A 27,500-nucleotide genomic window follows, 5' to 3' on the forward strand; every position below is an offset into this window, starting at 1 on the left:
GATTTTGCTGCTGAACGTGTTCATCAGTGGGCAAAACAGCATAGAAAATAAGAGAAAGAGAGAGAGGGGGAAGCCCAGAGACAAAGAAAGACAGAGGCAGAGGAAGAAGAAGAGATAAGGCGAGGAGACAGCAGAGGAGAGGACGGGATGACAGGAAAGAGCAGGAGGACAGAGGACGAGAGGCTTGACAGCGCTGATCTGTCTCTGGTTGCTCGGCGGGGAGGTAACGGCCGGTATTTATCTGCTCGTGACAACCGGACGCGGCCGAGAGGCAGAGAGCGATGATGCTGCTGATGCTGCGAGGAAGTCTGCGTTTAAAAAAAGGAGCGCGGAGTTTGCACTGATCTCCAACACTGCTGATCCTCATCCTCTTTTTTTTTTTTTTTTTTTTTTTTTTGGTTCGCCAAAATTTGAGCCAAGAAGAAATCACTGTAAACTGTAAATTGACCCTGGCTTACGAATCAAACCGTCTGCTTCTGGAGAAAATCAGCCTCTGACATGTTATCATTTGAATTAGAGCTGTAAAATGAACATCTACCAGGCGGGGATGTTAAAGGGCTATGTTTTTATAAAACACACACAAAGCTGATCCAAACTCAAGTGGTGATTTCTGAAAAATGTATTTTGAGGCCAACATCTTTTGGCTGCATTTATTCCGTGTGACATAGCAAAAGCAAAAACAAATTCCTAAACTTATCAATGATATGAACTCCTCTTATAAAAGCTTTTGTTGAAATCCTGTGTTTAAATGATCTGGAGAAAATCAACCTTTGACATGTTATCGCTTGAATCATCACGGCAAAATAATACAGATCCATCAGGCCATGATGTGAGAAGCTATAATATTTCATAATAATAATAAAAAAAAAAAAACATGCAAAGCTGATCCAAACCAAAGTGGTGATTTATGTAAAGTCTATTTTGAGGCCACAATCTGTTGGCTGCCTCTATTTTCTGTGATTTATCAACAGCAAAAACAAAATGCTAACTGTATCAAGAGGTCTCATCTCTACTTTGAAAAAAAAAAAAAAAAAAAAAAAAATTTGTTGGAATCATGCTGATTTTTAACGATTTTGCGGTGAAATCAAAGATAATATTAAAAGAAATGTATTATTGTCATCAATTAGACCCCTGGCGTTTCTATGAAGGGGAGAACTCTTTGAATTCCCCAGCAGTGCTGGAGGTGTGATTGGTGTTGGTGCAGCCTGGTGCTGCCTGATGTGTTCACATGAATGATTAAAGAGAGCAGAGGATACAGTGGAAAATGGCTCAAGACAGTGCCGCTTACACTGCTGGCTACATGCAGCCCAACGTGAGAAGATACGGCAGCTGTTATTGGATATCAAAAGAGGGAGAGATTTGCATCACCACGTTTAATATTGAGCATCCAGTATGTATTTTAGATTGCATTATGTGATGCATAAATGATCAGTTTGGGTTTATTTAAGATGCTAAAAAACCGGTTTGTCTCTTTCCCCTCCTTTATCTCCATCTTTCCTCTTGGCTTCATTTCCCTCCCTTATTTCGTTTTAGCAAAGTTAGCTGTTTTGATTTCCCGGCCTCGGTTTTGCTCGGCGCACAATGAAAGTGATAGGGGGCAGATAGAGGCGGATCGACAGCGCGAGATACAACATATTAGCAATTCATAAGACTTTGACAGCTGAGTGCTCGGCAGGATTTACAATTCACTGTAAATACGGAGCCGTTCCCATTCACAGCAGACAGCATGACAGCACACAGTATATTCACTGAATGTGACGTTTTAATAAAGGCAGGTGTGTGTGTGTGTGTGTGTGTGTGTGTGTGTGTGTGTGTGTGTGTTCATGCACGTGTGCAGAGGGCATGAATGACAGTAAGCAATTCTGCCGCTGGACTGATCTTCATCTCAAGCATCTTAGCAGACACATGCATGCACACACACACACACACACACACACACACACACACACAGAGCCCCATCTGTTCGGGTTCTTGGGGTTGATTTTGTGACTGCAGAACAAAATGGCTTGATAGAGATAACAGTGATTGGAGGTCATGTGACCATATCAGCAGTGCATGGGTGTGTGTGTGTGTGTGTGTGTGTGTGTGTGTGTGTGTGTGTGTGTGTGCATTTGTCAATGTATATGCAGTGTGCATGCATGTCAGCATGTGTGTGTGTGTTTGCCCATGTCCTTATAGGAAATAAGGTCTGGTCTGGAAATAAGGTATGTCTTTGTGTGTATATGCCCATGAGCATGCGTGTATATGTGTGTGTGTGTGTGTGTGTGTGCTTGTTGTTTGTGTTTTTTATGAATCGTCCACCTCGAGCCCCATTACCACCAGACTGACCAGTTAATTCATGATGAAGCTTAAAGATGATGATCCCTCCAAAACATGCCCTTCTATGTATGGGTGCATGTGTGTGCATGTGTGTGTGTGTGTGTGTGTGTGTGTGTGTGTGTGTGTGTGTGTGTGACTGAGAAACAGACCTAAAGAGAGTGAGAGAATATGAGAAACTGTATGGGGGCTGGTGAGCAAGTGGATGTGCACGCATGTCTGTGTGTGGTTCTACAGAGTGTGTGTGTGTGTGTGTGTGTGTGTGTGTGTGTGTGTGTGTGTGTGTGTGTGTGAGCATGCATGTTTGCGTGTGCTTGAGCCATTTTTGTGTGCCTCGTGCTAATTGAAAGCAGCACGGCGCTGTGTGTGTGCTGCTAACGAATCTCCACATTAATTAATCTAGTCATTTTTAATTAGCTGCTGTTTCTTGGTAGACTAGGCTTTATCTGAGCTGCTTAATATGTTTCACAGGAGAAGCGTTGACGTGTCAAAGCTGAATATTAGGGCGTCGGGCTCATTTTGAAAACACTAAATGGATTTTACTTTGTTAGTTTCATTAGTCTTCCCATAATTGTTGTCTGGGTAAAAAAAAAAAAAAATAGTGGAGCGAGGGCATGTTTTTTTATTTTATTTGACAACATGCTGAAATTATTTGAGACGTTTAAAAGATTAGATTTATGAAATATTGGACTCAGCGGGACATGACAAATTCTGTGTATTCACTGTTCCTCATTTGATGCCATTGGACACAGTGAATAATTCAAGATGTTTCAATAATTACATTTTTAAAAGAAAGGACTTTATTTGTCTTCTCTTATCTGGATTTCATATTAAAACGCACATTTTCAGTCATGGCTAGAATAAGTGTGCCCATTATCTTGTGTATTTTCTTTAATTCCTCATAAACTGAATCTTTTTCAATGGGTTTCAATTTTGTCTTTTTGTCTGGTTAGCTGTTCGATCGCTTTAAGTCAGTTTGACCATGTGCTCAATATTTTCTGTTCTGCAGCCCTTTGGACATGCATCAACATCGCTTTTGCATTTCACGCGTAATTCGCATCCGAATGCATCACAGAAACTTTAATTAATACTAGACTACAGGGAAGTGAAATCCCAACCAATGTTTTACTCTAATAACAGCGCCTCGATCTAAGCGCTGATTTGCCCAAAATCTGGCGTGTTTCTCACAGGTGGACGTGTCGTTTGAAGTCGTGTTACCTTCATCCCGATTTGAACGGAGGTTCTGCTTCCCAAAGAGGTTCAGGAAGAAACAAAGACATGACTAAAGACACTTTTAGATTCTGCTGTTTCCTTTGATATCCTGTCCCTTTATTCACATGTCCTGCGTAACTTCTCGTTGAAACACTAAGATAGACTCTCTCTCTCTCTCTCTCTCTCTCTCTCTCTCTCTCTCTCTCTCTCTCTCTCTTTCTCTCCCTGCTCTTTCATGACTGGCGGGATGAAAGTGGAGGATTGGTGTTGTAAAAAGCAAGGCAGTGCCTGGCTATGATTTATTTAGACCCAAAAGGACTGCAGTTACTATCCTTTCCTCTTTTTGCCAGGAGAGTAGAGAGAGAGAGAGAGACAGAGAGAGAGAGAGAGGAAGAGAGAGAGAGAGAGAGAGAGAGAGGAGGGGATTGACAAAATGGAAAAAAGCAAAAGGAAGGAAACAGGGGAGGGAGAAAGAGAAGAAGAGTGTGGTATCACTGTTGTAAAAGCAGCCAGTTTCCTGGATATCATTTATTTATCTGCTGCTGGACCTGAAGAGAGATTGGGAGAGAGAAACAGAAAGAGAGGGGAAAGGAGAGATACAGAGAAATAGAGATAGGAAGAGAAGAAGGGGGATATAGGGAAACAGAGATAGGGGGAGATGGGGAGATAGAGAGACAGAGGTAGGCAGAAAGGGAAGGTAGGAAGATAAGGAGGGAGAGGGGTGAAAAGAGAAAGTAAACGCAGTGAAGGAAAAAGACTGAGATACAGCAGGAAGACGAGATAGAGGAAAACAAGGATGGAGGGAGACACCGGAGAAATAGATAAAGAGAGCAGGCAAACAGACAATAACCAGAAAAAAAGGTGTCCACATGTTGGAGACAGACAGAGACATCGGAGGTAATGATGTAAGAGACAAGAGGCGGAGACGAAACAGGCAACAGAAAAGTGAGGAGAGATGCTGATGTGATGTGAGAGCAGAGATAAAAAAAGAAAACAGGAGAACAGAGTGATAGAAAATAGATTGAAAGGATCAGAGAGAGGAGAGCAGGGAAGCATTAATTATTGATGAAACAAATGTCTGACTGACTGACTCAATTTGGCCCCTTTGTTGTTTCCAGACCACCAAGGCTGTCAGATAGACTCACAGCGGCGCTGCTCAAACCGAGGTTCAAGATCCAGACAGGGTCGCTGGCCTGCAGCTTTTTTTGAGCCTCACATGGCAGCGGTGTGTTTCAATGAACCCGAGCTGAAGGGCAAAATTCAGTCCCGCTTTGGTTAGCTGAATAACACAATGTAGAAAATATATATATTTTAGTGTGTTTTTAAATGTTAGAATCTTTTTCAGTCATTTAAAAAAAAAATCTATTTTGTCAGAAGTTAGACAAAAAGCACACTTTCTCATTTTTGTAATTAAGTGATGCCTACGGTGCCTGTTTTGGTATTCTTCATGACTTTTTCAATATCAACTTTTTTTTTTTTTTTTTTTCTGACTATAAAAATGATTTGCATGCATTCCCATCACCCCCGTGGCTGATAAACAAGTGGTATCTCAAAAATGTCAAACATTTTATTACATTAATTCTCCTCCCTGCATAAATGAAGGTAACAAAAAGGCAGTGAAAAAAGTGCATTTTGTGATTTGCCAGTGCAGTAGAGGTGAGTCTTGCTGGGTGAGCCACATGTTTTTCACCTCTGGCACCCATCTTGTTATTTCCCACTGTATATTATCCAAAAATCTAGATATACTCACATAATTCTATATAGTAATATTAAAGACGGACATGATCTGGTGATTTCAGGTGAGGATTTACTGCTGTAGCCTTGGGAACCTTGGGAACTTTTCATGCTCTGGACCCCCAAGTTTTATTAAGCCTCAGTGATTTTTTCCCCTCAGGACCCCGATTTGAAAACATATCTTAATTTGTGATAGGTATTAAATTGTTTAGATGACATACTGTAACATAGGCAAATAGATAAAGTTGTGAGTTCAAAAAATAATTGGACATAATACCTTTTATACTATTTAACACAATGGGTCACACATTTGTCACATATGTGAGGACCCCCTTGTAGTCTCCCAAGGACCCCTCAGTGCCCCTCGACCACGCTTTGAAAACCGTGCCGAGAGGTTTGAGAAGTGGCTCCTTGTCTGGAAAGTTGCCAGCCAATGACCAAAATTAACTTTGAGCTCATTTGCCAACGGCCGGTATATTAAAGCGATTACCTGCCAAGAATAATTTTTACCAGCCACATAATGAATATACATTTCCCACCGGATGGCATCACCCTGCCCATTTTTCAACGCCGTTTAATGAACGTGCACTTGATGTTGAAATTGAAGTTTAAAATGTTTGACACTTTGATATTAATCCTTAATTAGCATCTGTCTGGTTCAACATCCAGGCAGCGGAGAAAGAGAATTTTCGACAGTGTGCACTTTTTGTAAAGCCAATATCCAGTGACAGGCAGCCAATCAACAGCCAGCTTTAGCACAGAGACAGTGTTTTACTTTGATTTGATTGGCTCGTGCTCAAGGGAGTATATGGCAGGTAGAAGGAACCATCGAGAGACTGAGGTAGACAAATGTTATAGTCTGTACCTGCATTTGATGTTTTACAAGTTAATTTTGCTCTCTGTATGTGGAACTGTCCAATCCCCTAACAGTCACCATCAAAGGGCCCTTTAGCAAGGCACCTACTGTAACTGTGTAGAGCATGCATGCATTTTTCATAGTACAAAAACTGTGACAGCTCTTGTGCTGCAGCAACCTCTGAAAACGAGAGTCAGTGCCCTCAAGAACATGGCCCCGAATCAAATCGCTAAACCCGTTGTAATACTTTGTTTTACCAGACGAGTCAATTCATCGACATTCCCCTCTCCGTGCTCTGTGATGCCTTGCCAGGAATTAGCAGCGTTTTATGCTTTACATAAAAACAGCTGTCGTTTCAAAGGTGTTCATTGTAGTGTGGTGATGGGATACTAATGTGCCAAAACAAGTGTTCTTCAAAGATCAAAAACGCCCTGAAATTCACACCACACACATACACACATACAGACACACACACACACACACACACAGACACACACACACACACACACACTCTTGACTCATTATTCTTTCAACAAGGCTTAAAATCTTGAACAGATTGTAAGCTGGGGTGGCCTTATCATATCCATCATTAAACACCTATCAGGATCAATTAGATCTGTACAATTATTCTAAACAAGAGGTTTCTTTAATAGCGAGATTCTTATTGACGCATGACAGCGAGTCTCACTACAATCAATGTTGCCATTAAACAAAAAGATTCATCTTCATTATTTGACATTCCTTACAGCCCTTTGAAGGCTTAGGAGTCATTTTTTTTTTTTTTTTTTTTTTTTAGCTGTTAAAGCCAATAAACACATTTAGGGATTTGGAACCGGAGTTCAGCTGTGATCATTGAAAACAACCAATATAGAGACTCTTTTCTTTTCCGCGTATTCATTTCAAAGGTCAGACGTTGCCCACAGCGTCCTTTAAAGCTTCGGCTAATAAACACATTGAGGGGATTTGTTACAGAAGTTCCCGTCGATGCATGACTGGGAAATGCGCTCTGATTATTGACTATTTTCCCCCGAATATTTCCATTCCGTTTCTGTGAGGACCTTTTGCCGGCCAAAGCTGTAGGTTCGTCCACTCGCCACGCCGCTGCAGCGCATCTCGGGAAAGTGGAACAGGAATTTCCATCAGTGCATGACTGAGACTAGTACCATGACCAGAAAACTCAACAAACACGCGGGCCACTCTTTTCCTAATACTTTGATTTTACCTTACTGTAAGCCTTTGATGGCCGAAGCCGTGCGCGCTCAAACTTGTAATGCTAATAAACACGGCAGAAGTGGAGTAGTAATTATGTGATAAACACAGTCTTTACATTTGGCAGAAGGAGACGCTCCACTTTGTCGGTTTAATTCTGAAGAATTCCTCTTCTTTGCAATCACGTCAGTGCAGATGGTAGGCATTCCTTCTCCAGCAGCTAATGACTCTGTGTGTCCGCGTGTGTGTTTGAGTGTGTGCTTTCACTCAGTGAGAGCTAATTTAATGCCAAGTGCCAGCACTGAATGAAATCCAGCCCTTCCACTAAACTTGGAGGTCTTTTCATAATATTGCTGTATTCATTGGTATCACTGAGGAATACAGGGTGGCAGACGGAAACTTTTCTCTTATCTACACAATTAAAAGTTAGAATTTTGTTTTAAGTACTTTGTTCATACATAATGTACTTATTTTGGTGTTTATTCAGTTTATTCCGTGATGATTTATTTATGTCCAAGGTTATTCTAGCTTAGCTTAACGTGCACATTTGCTTTTCCCTGCCCAGAAACCCTCTGATCTCAAACTCATTTCTGTAACCTTTAGCTTTCACGTTTATTTTATGGCAGACTGAACGCCAGGCCAAAAAATCTGTACTCCGGAGCTTATCTCCTCTCAGTTTATGGCTCCCAGTTCAGTTGCATTTGCCTGCGATTGCCATCACAAGGGCAAACCAATCATTCCTAATGCCCTCCAATGTCTCAATCGATAACAAATAAGCTATTTTAAAACGATTACCAAATAGCTAACGCCTGATTTGGAATTCCGCGGTGTTTTAGCGAGTGTGTCGACGTGTCTTTGAATGAGTTAATACAGTTAGTGAGTGTGTCTGCCAGGCCACATCAGAATAAATGATGGGTCCCCGTGTGATGATGAATGGTAATTTAGATTTAACATAACTGGACTAACGAGCACACTAATGACTCCAAAGCTAGCCTGGACAGCTCTCACTCCGATGGGCGCACGCCTTGCATCCCAATGAGCTGGGGAAAGGGCACCCAAACACACACACACACACACACACACACACACACACCGGCACACAGAAGTGTTTTAATAGATGCATGCATACACAATCGCACATTTGCACAGGGGTTGCAGGCATGGAGGCACACACACACACACACACACCACCCATAGGCTAGGTGACTCTTTGTGTGTGTGTGTGTGTGTGTCCATGAGCAGTGGAAAGCAGCAATGCCAGGCTAATATGAAGCTGATTAATTAATAATTATTCACAGATTAGTTTTCAACCAGTTGAATTAGATGCGGTTTTCATTCACTGATCGTTCTACTTTTTTTTTTTTTTTTTTCTCTACTGACAACCAAGATTAATGAAAATAGATGATAAGTACTTGATCATTTTCAGATATAAATAGAATTAATCAGGTTCATTTTTCAAAAGGGGGGGTGGAGGGGGGGGGGGGGGTCTGTTTCAGTGAAAAAAAAAAATAAAGAGAATAAGTTCTCAGTGAATCGTTTGTCTTATGGTTTTGGGCAGCTCAGAGGGCGATTAGTTTCCCAAAGTGATATGAGAATGTGAGTGATTTTTTTTTTTTTTTTTTTTTTTTTTTTTTTAAGGCCAGTACATAAGTCTGTCATTTTACTGCATTACTGCTGCACTGCTGAATGCTAAAATGAGTCACACATTTCAGATTTTACTCTCTATTGAGATGACACAAGTAGTTTGATTTCCACCAGCTGTAGGAAGAGTTGAAAAGAGCCTCGGAGCCTGTGATATAGGTAGATATTTCCAGTGGGGGATGATACCCAAACCATCTTCGTCACCGTGTTCACACCCGCACTGCCACCCCAGGATCAAACACTGCTTTGAATGAAAGAAAACGGAACAGCCTGCATCGATAAATATAGAGAGAGGAGAGACAAATCACCGTGCTGGGTTAGGCCCCCAAATCATACAGCTCCATCCTTGAGTTAAAACAAAAAAATAAATAAATAAATAAAAGTGTAAAATCTGTCCTGAAATGCCCAGACGTACCGCATTAGTTGAGACCCTGCTGGCCTTGGGATCAAATCCGACCAAAACCACCTCTCCCGCGTCTCTGCTACGCTGCAGCCGTTCCAGCTCTCTCATTAACTTGAAAAACTGCCTTGCCCTAATCCCCCGCCCCACTTAAGTTTCTTTACTTGGGGAGAAGTTACAAAAACCTTCCCGAGCTGTGCGCCCCGGCACATGACGCACACATGGATTTCACTGCCTTTCACGGCGTATCACATCTAAACGGAGCGACGTGACAAACGTGACACGATGACAGCGCCTTTGCATTACCGTTAAAATCAAAACACCTGAAGCTGCTTATTACCGGCGTTTGTAAATGAGTTCGATACATTCAATAACACCAGAAAACCCGGTGTTTATTGATAATTTCTACACGCTCAATCCATGCAAAAGCCAACGTGCCTGTCAATAGCTGTTTGTCCTGTTGAAGTGTCCTGGTAGTCATTCTGGACAGAAAAGTAGCTGTAAACTAGCTCTAAGGGTCTTGGCAAGTTATACTCATTGGCTGACATGAATATAGACCTCTCATCTGTTAGCAACAACTTAAATTGAGATGAAGATGTTTGAATTAAAAAAATATATATTGCATGTCGTTAGCTCACACACGTGCAAATCTACTACTACTGAAGAAACAGAAAAACCCACACAATCCCTACATCTAGATGCTTGCTAGCACTTCCGCCAAGCATATAAATGTAAATGACCTTCAGATAAAAAAAAAGGCTTAAATAAGACTGAAATCTGTGCTAATTAAATCATTTGCATGTGCACTGACATAGACAAAGTTTAAGGAAAAGTCCAAGGTAGTAGCCAAGGGAAACTCTTTAAGACATGTCAAATGCCAAGCCTGTGCTATCAGTTGAGTTGAATTGAATTGAATTGAATTGAATGGAATTGAATGCAGTGGAACTCAGCAACATGAATGTGGACAAGACAGAAGCAAATTCAGAGTGTGAAAGAGAGAAAGATGCAAAGAGAAGGCAATACAAGTGAGAAGAGAGGAGGAGAGTCCAGCTCTATTGTGCCGTCACGACACACACACACACACACACACACACACACACACACACACACACACACACGTGGCCCTGGCCTGAGCATAGCACTCTAAGGAGCAGAGGGATGGTTGCATATTTTATGATCACTTTTCTACAGCACCACTCTGTGGATCAGGGGAGGGAGAGAGAGAGAGAGAGAGAGAGAGAGAGAGAGAGAGAGGGTGACTCAGTGTGAGTGCATTTTTAGGGAAGTTGTATCCCTCCCTCCTGTCTCTCTCTCTTTGCTCCCTTTTGTCTCTCATCCCTCTCTTTTCTTTTTTTCTGCTCCCTTAGTGAGTGTGTATGCATGTGTGTGTGTGTGTGTGTGTGCGTGCGCGTGCGTGTGCGTGTGTGTGTGCATAGCAGAGGTTTTTTGTCCAGCTAGTGACTGTCATAATTCATAAGGGAGAGACGGACAGAGTCACTCAGTGCACTGTATCACTCCACAAGGTGACTTTCACTTGCTTGTAACACACACACACGCACACACACACACACACACACAACCACACGCACACATTTTCGCATCATTTCACTTCTGTCTTCCTCTCCCATCATTTACTCCCTCTCTCCCTCATCTCCCTCTCCTTTTTTGTTTTATTTCCTATCTCTTCTCCTTGCTCTTCTTTCTTTGCTTTATTTCTCCTTTTTCAACCCGTCTTCTTTTTTTCACATCACTCCTTCCTCCATCTGTTTTTTCTCCTTCTCTCCCGTCTTCGTCCCCATCATGTCCCATGTCCTTCTGCTTCTCCCCTCCTCATTTTTATCTCCGCCCTTCCTCTTCAGTCCACTCAGTCCCATCCACTGCCTTAGATACATGAGTTAAAACCCCTTTAGCCTGGGCTTAGACAGTGACATTATCACATTGAAGAAGTTCAGTAGTTAATCAACCAGACGTTTAGTTCAGAATGATCTTTCAGTCTTGCTTTTCGTCAAACATAAAGGAAAAAAAGAGTCGTGAGCGTCCGGCTTGTAAGCTGGAGGCGATGTATTGTATTTCAGCCCACTGAGTGCTCCACCTGCTGTTACTTCCACTGGGTTTCCCTTCCTGCTCGACGTTTTCGCCCAGCTGCCAGAAACACACAGCTAGAGTCTAGAAATATAAGACAAAAGGTGGTCGGATGGGCACCTGAGCGTTAGCATTACTGTTTAATGAGCTTTTCTGCTGCACTGTCATAAGGAAGTCATCTCATATGCACACAAACACTGCCAGTTGTCATTGTCAAATGACATCACTTTGCACTTGGCTGGCGATGCACGCTAAATGAAAACTTGCACCCAGGAATAGCTCATCCAACATTTTAAATGAATGGCTCCCCCGGCGTCAAAACTATATTTGATGGCCGGCCAACGCTGAACTCCCCGTCCAAGTTGTATAAATGTAGCATCGAACTAATTGAGGGGCTAAGAGTCTTGATGATAAAGACTTCAGAGAATGCAGCATATTTGTGGAGAGACTTATTGGTTGGTGGCATGTATGTGGAAACCAAACTCAAAGCATGTGACTGCGCATATCTCCAAGGCGAGGGAATAAATAAGACGTTTCATAATGGCTTAAGTGTGGTTTCCATACTTCCAAATAGAAAACTGATTTCGTTTTAAAGGGGGTTGTTTTGTTTCAGGCACTGGCCGGTGAAAGTTCCCATCTCAAAGCTGTCAGTGGTTGTTCCCGCTGACGGCGTAGCGGTTAGTCTCTGCGCTAACACGCTGGTAAGCACCGCTGATGAGTGATTGAATCCTGACAGAACATTTTCCCCTTTCAGCTATTCTACCGTCTGCTTCAATAAAGACATACTACTAAGTGGAAGGACTGCCTCCTCTGTGAACAAAGTCTCGCTGAATCAACTGTCTCTTAAGGGTTGGTTAATCCAATCCAATCCAAATTTATTTATAAAGCACACTTAAAACAACCAGGTTGACCAAAGTGCTGTACATAGGGATAAAAGACATCAGAACATAGAAGAAACATAAAATCATAAAAAGAAAACGTAGATACATAAAAATGTAAAAAACATAAAACATAAAAAGTGTAAAAACATAAAACATAAAAGTATAAAAACATAAAACATAAAAACATAAAACAAAACATAAAAATATAACAACCATAAAATACAGATTATACAGCTCTCAGGCTGGGTTAAAAGCCAAGGAGTAAAAGTAAGTGAAAAAAGTAAGGGGAAAGAGTCACGATACAATATATCGTATTTATCGAAGCCTTCCGTAGCTCCTAAATGTCCTTCATCAGCATCTCAGTCATTCAATTCAAGATCAAAAATGTCTTCAGTCTAAATAATGAAAGTTTAAACAGCGGTCTTTCAATAGGTGGCGCCTTGTAGCAGCTCCTAAACGGGGTGTGGAAAAGGAAAATCTGAATCTCCTGAAACTTGGATGTATTATTTTAGATTAAACTAACAAACGGGACACTGTGGCGCCACATGAATTATATGTATGTGCAGTTAAATATCTATTGTCTTCTGCCCCGGTTGTTGTGGAGAAATACAGAGCTGGTATTGCTGCCCGCCTGTTCTAATTGTAATTTGAGTATTTGGTGAAATACCCTGGCTGGTTGTTTGGGTGTGTGTGTGTGTGTGTGTGTGTGTGTGCCTGCCTGTTTGTCCTGCGTGTAATTTGAACATATGGTTTGTGTGAGTGTGAATGTGTGTGCGTGTGTGTGTGAGAGAGAGAGGGAGAGAGCGAGAGGGAGCGAGAGGGAGAGGGAGTGTGTATTTTTGCCCTAGATGTCAGAATATCCCCAGTGCAGTTGGTGTGTGTCCAGCCCCAGCCGCCCCCGGTAACGATCGCATTTCTGCGGTCGCGTCCTGCCTCCAGATCTGTCTTGTATCCCCGACGCGTGGGCGCTGGATCGAAACCCCTGAACGAACCTTTCCTGAATTTAATGTTCAGCAATACAAGGCCCGGTGTGTATATGTATGTGTGTGTGTGCGCGCATGGGAGTTTCTGTGTATTTTTTTTTTTTTTTTACGTACTGTAACCGTGCACATGTACATCTGTTTGTGTGTTTCTGTATGTGGACGTGTGTGTGTCTCTGTGCGTGCCCGTGTTTGTGCCTGTATGTCCTACTGTGTTTTAGTGAGTGTGTGCTTGTGTGTATCCATCTGTCGTTGTGCGTGCATGTGTGTGTGTGTGTGTGTGCTTGGGCACGTACTGAGGGGTCAGAAGAGAACAGAGCAGTGCAGCTTTCTGCTGTTCAGTGATTTTGGTTTGGCTGGCCTCTTGGCTTCTGTTTGAGTCAGCGGGCTCAGCAGAGCCATCACACCCTGGCAAAGACCAGTGACCTGGCAAAGACAGAGGGTTTGACCTGAGAAAGAGAGACAGAGAGAGAGAAAGAGAGAGAGAGAAAGAGAGAGAGAGAGGGATGATGGAGGGTGAGAGAGACAGGAAGGGTGGGTGAAAAGTGGGAGAAGGGAGACAGAGGGAGAGCCAACTACTATCAGAGTAATGATTGTGGGCTTAGAAATAGTTGTTTGGGATTGAAAGAGAGAGAAAAAGTAAGAGTGAGAGAGAGTGAGGGGTGAGAGATGGGGTGAGAGAGAAAGGGAGGGAAAAGAGAAAGAGGAGAGGGGTGAGCCAGACAGAAAGAGAGAGAGAGAGACAGAGTTAGCTGCTCGCAGAAATAATGGCAGTTGGGTTTAGAGATAGTTGAAATCAGAGAGAAAGGGATGATGTAGGGCGGGAGAGAGAGGAAGAAAAATAAAGAGAGGGAGGGCAGGAAAGAGGGGCAGAGATAAAGCAAGAGTGAACAAGGTAACTACTGCCATCAGAGTGATGATAGTGGATTTAGAAATAGTTGTTTGGCATTTAGAAGGAGAAAGTAGTGAGGGTGAGGAAAGGGAGGGATAGAGAGAGAGAGAAAGAGAAAGGAGGGAGCAATGGACTGAGAGAGAGAGACAGACAGGAACAGAGGGAGAGATAAAGAGAAAATGAGAAAGTCAACTACTGCCATTGGAGTAATGATGATGGATTTAGAAAGAAAGAAAAAAAGTTCTTGCAGTTTTGAGAGAGAGACGGAGTGTGTGTGTGTGTGTGTGTGTGTGAGAGAGAGAGAGAGAGAGAGAGAGAGAGAGAGAGAGAGAATCTGACGGAGGTTAATCCGAGAGACGAGTGACAGAGGAAGAAAAAGGAGCACGAGAGAGATTTACAAATAAGATTTAGGGAGAGAGGGGAGGCGGTAAAAACAAAACAGTGCCGTGCTACAGAGGAGGGAGTGGTAACAGATACTGGAAGAGCTCAGGTAAAAGATAATAAGGTAACAGACAGGAGGGAATAGTGATGCGTATCATACAAAACAAAACAAAACAATTTTATTTTATTCGGTCAGGCTTTATTCGCATGACCATAAACAAAAATTACCAAAACGCATTCAATAAGGCAACACCAAAAAATATGAGAAATATTAAGCCTATCAATATAAAATAACAATCAAGTAATGTGAATATCATTGTAAAACTCACAAGTTTAACATATATGAACTTCTTCCCCAAAGTATGTAGAATAGAACAGAATAGAATAGATTTTTTTTTTTTTTTTTTGGACTCCAAGTTCAATAACAGAGAAGTCATGTGTGTGCAGAATTGTTTTTATTTTCAGAATTTTTATTTTCTAAAATCTATGCCGTTGGCTCATTAGCCTCGAAACAATTAAATTTAAAATGTTGCCATTATGACCTTCAGATAACATCATTTTCATGCAGAGGTTATGAAATTGGGATGGGGAACATATCTGATTTATAATTACTAAACAAAATAAAATGTGGCATATATTGTGGTTCATTTTTCAGCCCCATCGTGCATTTTGTCACATTTTATACGTCACGATATATCCTTTTTTTTTTTTTTTTTTTTTTTTTTTTTTAACTAACAAATACTAGAACAGCCATTATGTATAGACCAATGGAGGGAACACCAAGTCAAACAGCCATGTGGTGTGTTTAGCACACAGTTTGACAAAGGAGGGACATAAATAGTGGGGAAGACAATCAGTTAAAAAGTAACTAGATCCAAAACTCACAGTTGAGTAAAATTTGGTGGCAGTAGGTGATGTCACAACCTGTACCGCGTTGAGCGTGACATCACCTGCCACTAAAGATCAGCCAATAGCAGACGGCCCACTCAGCAGCCTACTTTTCACCAGGGACGAGATGATATGTCAAAATATATTGTAGCCCAGAAATGTGGCAGTACATATCCTGGGGCAGAATACTGAATATTATCCAGGCCTACATTTTATTCTGCTGTATTAATCACAAATGAGATGGTTTGCCCATCACATTTTTTTTTTTTTTTAAATTGTTTGCATTCTAGCAAGACAGTTCCACTGCTGGAAAGATTTGTATTGAATTGTGGAAGTGATATTGCATGTCGAATCATGCCCTTAGAGAAGCATATTGTCCTATCCCTATCATTTATAAAGAAGGGAATAGTGACAAATATTGGAGCAGACATAAAAGGAATATGTTTTTTTTTTTGTACAGAGGAGGGAAACTCAAATGGGAAGCCATATAGGTGATAAACATCAACAGAGTTTGGAAGAGCTATGTTGGATTCACACCATCCTATGGAGGAGGTAGTGCTGACCAGTCTTATAACAGCCCTATAAGTAAAAAACTAAGTAGATAATAGACCCTTTACACAGAGGAGGGAGTGGTAGCAGGTTTTTGCAACAACCGTGTAAGGTCATACACCATCCTGTCCTGCAGAGGAGGGAGTACTGACAGATATTGCAACAGCTAAGTGGGTAATCGACCATTTATACAGGGAGAGGGGGAGGGGGGTTTGCAAGCAGATATTGGAAGAGCCTGGTGCCAGCAGTCTGACCCACGCACAATTAATCACATCCCACTGGGTGGCAGGACAGGAGAGGAGGAGAGATGATGAGAGGAGAGGAGAAGAGGGAAGAAGAGAGGAGAGCAGAGGAGAGGAGAGGAGAGGAGAGGGGACGCAATCTGCAATCCAATTTGTCCTCGTTTGAGATGTAATGGTCTCATCAGAAGATTTTTTTTTTATGTACATCTCTTATCTCATAGCATTTAATCCTGTCTTTCTTTCTTTCTTTCTTTCTTTTTCTCATTTTTCTCATCTCAACTTGCTTTTCACCATGTGTTGGTTGCAGAATTTAATTTTCCACACCCATGTTGGATTGGAATACGGCGGTGACAGATTATGAAGTATCAGCACTGGCATTGTATTTTTACGTGGTGCACAAACATGCACGTGCACACGCGCGTGCACACACATGCACAAACATGCACATCCCTACATCTCTGTCTCTCTCTTCTCTTTCTCTCTCTCACTCTCTCTCTCTCTCTCACACACACACAGACTCTGCCAAACCACATGCAGCAGTTCAGTGACGATCATCCTGTATCACTGTTTTCTTTCACTTGGTTAATTTGATTAAGACCAATAACATTTGATTGTGGTTTTCAAGGCAGCTATTTTACTCAACCGTCAGTCCAGATACAGAGACTATTATTTACACACTGCTCAAAAGAGCCGCAGCGCTTCACAGGGACCTTCATATTTTGACTTTTAATCTGTTGGTATTCCTTGCCAAGAACCTGCCACATTATTGGACAAAGTTTCCTCTTTTGTCCTTCAGGCAATATAACAAGCTTGCAGCCCTCAGCACCTACTGGTTTCAGTGGGGAACAATGCAAACATCCATTTTCAGCTAATTGAAGCGCCAATACGAAAACATTTCCTCGCCGCCGTGCACCATATTTTTCCACCAGAGAAATAACAGACTTGAATTCAAAATGTCACGGTTTAACTTTAACGAGTCATCTCTGTTTCTTTGTGAGCTAAAGTCTTGCAGTGGCTTTCTTTGTCACCTGAAAAGCGGTCAGTCCCCCATTCACTTGGTTATAATTATAATTTCAGGCTTTAAACCCGACAAAGCTCAAGATTTGTGTCCGTAAATACCTTAACTACTAATTAGCTGAACCCCCTGGTGCTTTTTCGGTTGTGGCTGTTGAGCTTTCCCAGGGTGGTTTCCAACAGCGACACTCTGGAAATGTCAATTTTCTCCGAGATGAGAAGAGTAAATTTTGGGACTTTGCTTGTTCAAACACTCGAGACTTTATTAAAGTAGCCCCTTGGCGGGCACACACACGCACACACATTCCCGCAAGTATGCACACACACATACTTGACACATATACGCACAAACAAAAAACAAAACAAAGCCAAATGCACACACACACACACACACACACACACACACACACACACACATATACACTTTTAACACCAATATGCCTGGGTAAAGCAGTCAGCATTAAAAGCCCGTGGGAAAGTTCACCCCTGCCCCGCGCAAATATGAGACAATTCCTCCCCTTAAAAACCCTTAACCATTATTCCTTAAGGCCCTGAAAGGCCGTGTGCAGACCTCATAGACCCTCAGAGCCCGGTCTTAAAGTCAACAAGGTCAAAAACCACTTTACCTCACAAGCTCCAAAATCCAGCCCTTTCAAAAGGATACACACTGAATCGAGCACGGGAGCACTCACATGGCCGCTGTTCTCTTTATCACACTGTTACTGTCTCTGTACCTCCTCCTTCCTCTCTTTTGCATTGTCTCATTCACACACACACACAGACACACACACACACACACTTAAAAACAGATGCATATGCTTTTGAAGACAGGTAAACACAAGCTTTTGCATGCGCACATCATTATCTTCCTCTCTTCCTTTCAAGCCGTCTAGCTGTCTTTACATCTTTTTTTTCCCCCTCCGTCATTCTCTCCCTGTTTTAGTAAAAGGAACGAGTTAACGCGTCAAAAATGAACGCGTGTTTCATTGGACTCGAGTGTCTTTGGTCTCTTAGCTGCTCTTTCTCACTCGAGTGAAGGAGTGACTCCGAGGTGTGAAGGGGTTAAACGAACGTGTGATTGAAGGAGTGAACTCGGGGGGTGAAGTGTCCATGCCTTCCCTCTCGCCTCGCCTCTAAAACCTGTAATGAGGCCTTGGGGAAGATGCCGAGGGCTCTTCACACAACTAAAAGGGTCTCTCAGGCCCTCGGTGGTTGGCCCCTTTTCAGCCACTGTGTGGGAAAGCTGTTAGCAGCAAACCTGGAAAAATAACTCCCTGTCTTGACAATACGTTAAAACAGAAAATGATTGCTAGAATTCACTATTAACCGCTTTTAAACAACACTTTATTTCTATTTGGTTAAGGGAGAATAGCGCAAAATAACTAACAATATGACAAATTATCATAAAAATACATTGATGCTTTGCGATACAGACTTGACATAACACAACAGTGATCCCACCAGCTTCACATCAAAGCTTTTACATTTAATCTTCTGAAGTAGCCTATCTGGAAGGTGTTTTCCTAGAAAAATCTTCTGGTGCAGCAGAATTGGTGCGTTTTCTGTTTCCATCAGCAGCAACAGGCGTTTTCGCTGGAATAAAGAGAAGAAAAACTGTGTACTGCAGTAGCCACCATTACTGAAAATATAAGGAAAAGAACTCCAGCTACAGAAACTCAATTTTCCTCGACAGCAAATCCAAGGAAAAGATGTTAACAAAACTGTAGGAATATATTGTTTGTTTGGACAAAGCGCAATTACTAACCCTACTAGATGAGTCTAAATTAAAATGACATTAAGTCAGTGAAGGAAGGCCAGAAGGTCAGTAGATGCCCCTCACTCTGCACTGTCAATTGGCAGCTCCTTCTTATTTTGAGAGTCCAGACATGATGGGAATTCGGGGGGGTGGGGTTGGTGGTGTTACATTAAATTTCCAATGGCAGTGAAGGACAACATATGCATGAAACTGGCTGTGCAACACAGGCACAGTGAAGATTTCCAGCAGCTCGCCAAATTATTTTCATTCTGAGTGAAGTGAAAAAGCCACCACACACTCCACGTGCTCATCCTGCTAGTTTTATCCTGTTGTGACATCCTGCAATGACAAAAGTCCAGTGCAGTGTTTTAAATAAACAAGTTTTTTTTTTTTCTTTTTTTCTTTTAGGAATATAATCTAAACTCAAGGCTTCTCTTATATCCTTGCTGGATGAGCTCTGATTGAAATTTACATGTACAAAATCCGTGTTTACATTTGGCTCACAGATGATCAAAGAACTTGCTCTGGATGGGAATCCACTGGTAGATGAGAAGTGTGTTTTCCTGCTCACTGCCATGCTCCTCTGCAGGGCTCTTTATCTGTTTCTGACCCATCTACACCTATATCTGTTCACTCCAAATTTATTTCATTTTCCACCAAATAACAATCTGCGTCCCGTCCTTCCAATCAATATCTTTTCAATTGCGCTGGAAATCAAATTTGGGTCCTGAAAAGATTAAATTTGGAAAACAGGCCTGTTAACTTGATTTAGCTTAATAATATTCATGACAGCATAACCTTTCCATTGCATTTTATTTGTGCTATTAATAGTGAACAGCGCTCCACTGGAAGGATTGCGTTGAGAGAGAGCCCAGTTTCATATTAGCTTTAAATTTAAGCTCCTGGTCGGTATCTTACTGTTAATCAGATATGTTATAATCAAATGACACAGTACATAATTGTACTGTGATTGGAAGCCTGAGTGGGTTTGAAATCGTTTGCGTGGTTTCCAGTTTTAAAGCATTGTGTTTGTCATGTTGCACAGCATTAGACCATATTTAATAACTCTGTTTATACAGCAGGCCGTGAGTTGGAGGGATGGCATCCTCCTTATGAGCACAAATTATGCTGCACATTGCTGTTGTGAACAATATGCAACAGAAGTACTAAATGCATATTTAATAAACATATTTACATATGCAGGGGATTCTATTAAGCGAGAAAAAAATCCCCCTCTGAATACTTTCACGCTGTTAGATATCCACAGTGTGTGAAGAGCATTGAAGCAGGAGTATTTTGTGATGAAGTGTTGTAATTTACCCTATTAGCGTACCCACTTCGCCTCAACCTGCCTCCTCCTCTTCCACAGGACTCCAGTTAGTGATTCCCTACATTTCCCAGATATGAGTTTTGACAGCCCCTGAGAGAAAGTGCCTGCAGTTGTTTCATTCAGTCATGGATTATACAGGCGTGTGGAGAAAGCAGCCGTGATAGCAGTGGCAGAGTTCTTCCCATTTGAGAAAAAGCAAGTCGTGTCAGTTATTCAAAATGCAGCGAGTCTTCTTGTCTTGCACTCTGGTCTGTTGAAGCCTCTGTTGGTGGAGAAAAATTGGTATCTGGGCCTCTTCTGCTTTTGGTACCTGTAATTTTTCTGCTCTCAAATTCTATTTTAGCTGCGCTGGAAATATCTCAACATCATGTTGTCGACTATTGGACAGTTGCCCACTGGAATAAGAAAAATATATCACCTAAGGAAAACAGAGGCAGAAATGTGAGGTGCATGGCCAATCCAATATTTGATAGATTTTTTTTTTTTTTTTTGGAAAAGAAAGGGCTGCTGAATTGATCATGGTATGCCTCTTATTTTAAACCTCCATTTTACTATGTCAGGTGGTCTTGCTGGTTTTCTGTCCCACCAGTTAATTAGTTAATTAAATTCACCTGCTGCCCCAGGTGAGAAGCGCTCCCTGATCAGGTTTTGAAAGAAACACAGTGCAGCTCTGGATGCTGAATACCAGGGTTAGAAACCACTGCACTAATTGAGGCATGGACCTTTGTTGCACACAGATTTTAGGATGGATTGTGAGAAATCCCTGCTAACCAGTTGCCTGGTTCAATCCGAATGAGTTGTCACTGTAACAGAGAGCATATTCACTTGATAGAAAGCCCAGCATGAGTGGTGTCTTTTCATTTTGTTGTAAAACTAATAGCAGCAATTATTAGAAACAGTCTTATCATCTGTAGGAACAGTCGTACGGTCATATAGTTGGTTAGTTTAGCTTTCACTGTGTGGCCTCTTTTGAACAGCAACACTACTGAGCTGAGATTTTAGTGAGAGCATGTCTGCTCCGGGTATTTTTCTGACCTCGAGACCATCCAAAGGGAAAAAAAAAAAAAAAAAAAAAGAAAGAAATGTTTAGTTCACCCTGTTTTGGAGGGTTGGAGTTAGAGGTTGTTTTAAAATTGAAAATGAAAAATGTTTGAAGGCACAACATCAAAACAAATCTTGGTGTTTTTAAAAGAGAAGCAGAAAAAAAAAACAAACAAAAAAAAACTTATGTAATCCTCTGGTTGTGAAGATGATAACACGTTTGCCAGCTAGATCCCCCGTGTTTCAAAGTAGTGAGTAATAATCTGCAGGCATTTTTTTTCTCCCAAATACGTTGTATAGCATGTTTCTGTCATTCACAGAGAATGAGAGAAAAATGTGTAATTCATACTTAAATGACCTTTCTACCTCGGTTTACTTAATGTAGTTTGAATTGGTAATGAAACCTACGGATGGCTGCCTCTTGCCCATTGCATTTAATCATTTAAACTACACTCTTAGGAATACTATTTTCACTGATGTTCCAAATGTTGCAAGATCATAGCAATATCTAATGTCTAAGTAATGTGGTAGAGACTTCATTTAGATTCACACTGCAAAGGAATCCCACAGATTATACAAGTAAACCTGTTGGATTGCGAGACACCTGTTAACACGAGTGGCCAAATCCTCCTGCTGCTGATTCCCCAAATCTCCGGAGTGGCGTACAACAGGAGCACTAAACACTAAACACCTACTTGGCGCTGCCACATAAAGTTACATCTTATGATGCATTGTGTGTTGAATTCAGACATCAGGCGCTCCTTTCACTTGGTTCCCTCTCACAGACCATAACTAATGTTAGTGATTACGAGGGAGAATAATCGCACTGAGCGCGGAGTCAATATGGGTTGTAATCACACTCATAAAGTTACATTGTTGTGTTGTGTTTTAGTGGGTGCAGTAATTCAGACACTGGGCCAGTGTATTGATCTGTGTCTGTTAAGGCTGATTGAGCATAATAGAGACTAATAGAAAATACACACACGCAAACACATGCTTTCTTATACACACTGAAACACACACACTGGCACGTCAAGACTTTAAGGAGCCAGCCTGCATGCAAAAAAGTGCATCTTTTGTCTCTTAGAGAATGAGTTGTTGCATTTTACCTTGTTTTTCTTTGCATGTGCAGAGGTTTACATTTGTCTTGCTGAGAGACACTTAAACAGGACAAATCAGCGTGTCATAATGGAAATGTTGGTTATCATGATTGAAACTGTGACATTATGGTTGCAGAATTGTCATCTCCCCCTCTCTGCTCCCCAAGAGTGTGTGGTTAGCATGTGGAGTGTAGCCTTTATTAACCAGAACTGTCATGTGGACCGGCAGAAAAACATCACTGTCCTGCCAAGGTGTCCATCAGCGGGCCAGAGCAAGACAATGAACCACTGTAATGCTGCCTTCAAGTGCTCCTGCTAGATCGACTACTATTTCTCAGATCAGAAGTCAGACACAGCTTGTCATGGTTTCAAGTGCTTTTGCTTGTAAGTAATACCAAAATGAGTCCTTGAACCTTTTTTTTTTTTTTTTTTTTTTTTTTTTTTTAAGTTTTTTAAGTTTTTTAAACAAAAAGTAGAGTCTACACATTGTCAAAACAAAAATGCTGCAAAAATACTTTAAAGGAATGATTCACTGCTGGAAAGGTGATCTTCTCATAAAACCGGGCCGTAGTGCCTTTCAGTTGACGAGTGCAAATATCATTTTTTTTTTTTTTTTTTAAATCGGTGCTACTTGACCTGAGAAAACAAAAAAGAAGGCCATTGATATTCCCTTTTGTTCACAGATAGCACCGCCGGTTAACAAGCTAGAACAGCGCGCGTGCGTTGTGTGTGTGTGTGCTTAGCGAGACTTGAATAGGACTCTTGTGTTTTGTATTTTCACACTGTAACGTTGCTGCGGTAGGAGCAAAACACTGTCGCTATTGTTTTTACTTGATGCTCAGATGTCAATGTTGCCCCACTGACAAAAAATGCGGAACTACAATCCATAGTTCGGTAGAGACCCAGTCATAGTCTGTGAGACGACGCGTTTTGCATCATTCGGCAAATAAACAGGGAGATCTGGGTTCAGACAACATGGAGGGAAGGCAAACACTGTTCATTTGCATACACTACCTACACTGTAGTCAAACGAAGCTGGGTGGAAATAGGCAAAGGATATACATTTTGAGATTAGTTGTGTACCTTTAATGCCAAATGATACTTCATAGTAGTAAATTACATTATTGCCACCATTCGTTATTAACACAGGTTACATGCTCTGCACTCCTTCACGTCTCAGCAACTCAGGTCTAGAAAAGTCTGACCTTGCAAGTCGTATTTATCAGCTTCTCGGGGTGTTCAAGTGCACTCACCTCATTATTACAGGATTTCCAACCAAATTCCAGGCAGCATCAGTCAGTCTGAATAAGACAGTGAGCTAAAATCGAAAGATGCCTGTACGGATAAGAAGTGTTTCATGACCCTGGCCTGAGACACAGCCAAACCATCAACAGTGTCAAAATGCGTAGCTATCAATAGGAGACCTGTTTCCCCTTGTGGGATGCACGATTTCTGCAGGATATTGACAATCCTGTATAGTCCTCGGTTTGGACAAAACAGTCAAAACCAGGCATTCATTGAAGCATCGATCAATCAGTTACCTGACAAAATGAAAATGGTCAAAGGCCGTGTTCCTCAGTGCTGGCATCTGTCTGCTTTTGTGTGCAGAAGCTGAAAATTTCAACATTTTCAATGCTCAAAGTTGTACGTTTTCCCAAGCAAAGAGAAACATACAAATGAAGATAGCTTTTGAGGTGGATTTATACCACAAGGTCATGAAGCGCTCATGCAAAAACTAGAAGACTGATTGCCTGACAAAGAAATTAATAGAAAGAAAGAAAGAAAGAAGCAACTCATGGTTTAAAGCTGTTTTTCATGGTGTGTGTATTTTTCACATTTAGTTTAATACCCGGTAGCTGAAAAAGCAGGACAGGATGTTCAGACCTCTACAACCAGCCAATTACTCCTATGGGTGTGTGCGTTCTTGTTCATATGTGTGTGTGTGTGTGTGTGTGTGTGTGTGTTCATGTGAGGGAGAGAAGATTGACGAGTCAGGCACTGACCTCAGTGTGTAGGCTGCAGCAAAGACACATATGATAGCATCTCTCTCTCTCCCTCTCTCTCTCTCTCTCTCTCTCTCACACACACACACACACACACACACACACTCACGCACTCACACACACACAAGCGATAGCATCTCCCTGGTGAGTTGCCTCTAAACAGTCTCCTCCATCACTGACTGCAGAGGCCCTTTTACTGCAACAGAGAGACCACTGCATCAAACACACACACACACACACACACACACACATGCAGACAGCAAGCATGTACCTGCTGACTCAAGCACATGCACGCACAAACACACACATACATAGAGGAAGATACTAGCATACACACACACACACACACACACACAGACACACACACACATGCAGACGTCGTGCATCGACCCTGCATTACTGCTGCAGCGCTCACTGCAGCCTGTTTTCTTACATTTTATAAAGTCGAGCTGAATGGGCATTTTGTAAAACAAACCTTCTGTCTCATGCACAAAATGTGAGGCCGTTTCTTGTGCCCTTTTATGGCCACAGCAACATCCTTCTTTCCCCTCCAATAATACATCTGCAGCAAGTTTGCAGTTTGTTCGTAAAGGGCGGTCATGATTTTAACAACATGCTTCAAATAGAGAGAGAAAAATCAATTGTGGTCATGCCTGGTTTTGAGCAGCAGTGTCAGTTTTGTTAAAAAAAAAAAAAGAAAAAAAAAACCTACTCTTACAAAGTTATAAAATAATAATGATAATAATAATAATAATAATATGTTGGGAAGTATGAAAGGAGAGTTTTGATCTTTGATCTTTTCACAGATACGGAAAATTAACTTTTGCCGATATTGTGTCCAAAATCCACAGATGAATCCATATGTGTAATCAATGCAACAGTTTGCACAGCTGTGATGGCAATAATGATTGCAAGGGCAGGTTCTGCTGTAACACCATGGTGATGTAATTCTTGACTGTGACTTGCACCGTCTGCATCTCCAAAATCCATATAATCATAGTAACAAACAAGCTCAAACAGCGGTAACCACCTGAATGCTTTTCTTAAAAATCATAATAAACAGGACAAAACATGACAGACTCTGGTGCAAGAGTCTGAGTACCGATCAATATTGCACAAGATGCCATCTTTTCATCTTTGACCAGTCAGATATCACATACTTAAGTCACAGTGAGATAGCATTGTAAGAGCCTTTTTTCCTTCCTTTATTCAATGCATTTCCCATTGAACCAGGCTGTTGCAGCAGGGCTTAACACAGAGAGGCTTCTCTCCAATGAATGGGCTCGTTAGGGAGATCAGCTCGGGAGAGGCAGGCAGTTTTATTTGAAGAGAGGGACGTAATTGTTGTGATGTTTTTATTGGTTGACATTTTCATTCATGCATGACATTACCACACTGTTTTCCGGGATGTAGAAGTAATTAGATTTTGATATAAAAGTACACAAAATCTCAATTTATTAATTTCTTTGTAAAGCGAACAAGTTGAAAAAGTCAGAAGCACCCGACTCTCCATTATTAGACACAGCTTCATTACAGGAAGCTTTTCCCAGCGTAAAATCAGCTCTGAAACAGCCCGTAACACAGGACCAGAATAAACACCAGCATGAGAAACAGCTTCCTAACTCAAACCCAAAACGTCACTTTGGAAACAGTTGCAACGCAGCACCCTAAATACAGAGCGCACAATATATTTTCCTAACCATCATAACATCAGTTGTGAAATATTTGTAAATGGGAGTGTGACTGCACAGCCAGCGCTCCGGCTCACACCGTGTGATTACATGGTGCGAGTGTGGTGCGCTGGATCCGTCAAGGTCGCAGGATTATAAAGTTTAGACTGCCGTAAGGTGGGGTACAGAAACAGTGGAAAATCCCTAGCTGGACCAATCAGATACTTTACACTCTAAAACAGAAAAGTTGAATAAACATGTTTTAGGAATCCACAAGTATATTCTGGCCATTTCCCCGTAGCTTATTTTACCCAGCGCCAGCTCTTGTTGCACTCTTAAAAAATGTATTGAAGCTTCTGAAATGAACCCAGCGTGTTTAAGAGTGGTTAAAAAATAATATTGTACTTGACACGTGTCATGATAAGTGTTTGTGTTTTGTCTGGAGCAACAAATGCTTGGTAATTCCAACTCCAAAAAGTGACTCCTGCTTCAAAAAGTGACTCCTGATCTTCTTAAATTGGTAATTAGCATAAAAAATAACAACTGAAGTCATCCCTCAGCAAAACACTTTCACTTTTACGGAGTCGCTCCTCTGTGTGTTAAACCAGTTTTACATCAAACATGCAGGACTTGCACTTTTTCGTTTACCTTTCACCATTTACATCAGTAGAAGTCATTTTTGACCCCCAGGTATTAACCGATTTCACAATCTTCCAACCCAACTGAGGCAGCGTTTTCCTCGATGTTCTCGTATTACAACTACACTATGAACAGAAGTCAGAGTCCAATCCAAAACACACTGATATACCGGTAATTCATCGTATTACGTAGGCTAAATTTACACTGAGACAGGCTTGCCCACCTCAGACTTCGACTAATGATTTCTTTCTTCTCCAAAATGGATATATGTTTTTACGACCTCTTCCATTCCACGAGCATCAGCCATTTTTAAGAGTGCAGCCGCGGCCAGAGGCGTGTAAAATAAACTGGGGGAAAATGACCAGGATATAAAACATAGTTGTGGATTTCTAAATGATGTTTTTAGTGTTTATCTTGGCCTGCTACTACAGGCACTACTTTATTAAGGCAGAGAAATGGGATGGAGGGAGAGAAAGGAGTGAGAGGGAGAATAACTGACAGGGAAATTGCAGAGGGAAATTATTGTTATTCCACAATTAAATTATATATACTGGGAGGAATCACCCCTGACAGGGCTGACCATAGAAGCACTCCTGGTGTGTGTGCGTGTATGTGTGCTTGTGTGCGTGTTTTTGTGTGAGAGTGTGTGTGGTTGTGAGTGAGAAACTTAATCCTTCAACCAAG

The 27,500-nt window shown here is 41.6% G+C and overlaps 1 protein-coding gene and 1 long non-coding RNA gene across 2 annotated transcripts in view; one reads left to right on the forward strand and one right to left on the reverse strand.

Moving 5' to 3' along the window:
* Positions 1–27,500, forward strand: part of slit3 (slit homolog 3 (Drosophila)) — a 300,414-nt gene that overhangs the window by 184,354 nt on the left and 88,560 nt on the right. The gene's annotated exons all lie outside the window — the stretch shown is intronic.
* LOC115366541 (uncharacterized) lies at positions 18,605–20,887 on the reverse strand. Its single transcript, XR_003928839.1, has 2 exons — positions 20,354–20,887; positions 18,605–18,870 (listed from the first exon to the last, which is right to left on the reverse strand). It is a non-coding gene; the product is annotated as an uncharacterized LOC115366541 (long non-coding RNA).

The sequence above is a fragment of the Myripristis murdjan genome, chromosome 10, assembly GCF_902150065.1.
Source record: "Myripristis murdjan chromosome 10, fMyrMur1.1, whole genome shotgun sequence".
Lineage (NCBI taxonomy): Eukaryota > Metazoa > Chordata > Actinopteri > Holocentriformes > Holocentridae > Myripristis > Myripristis murdjan.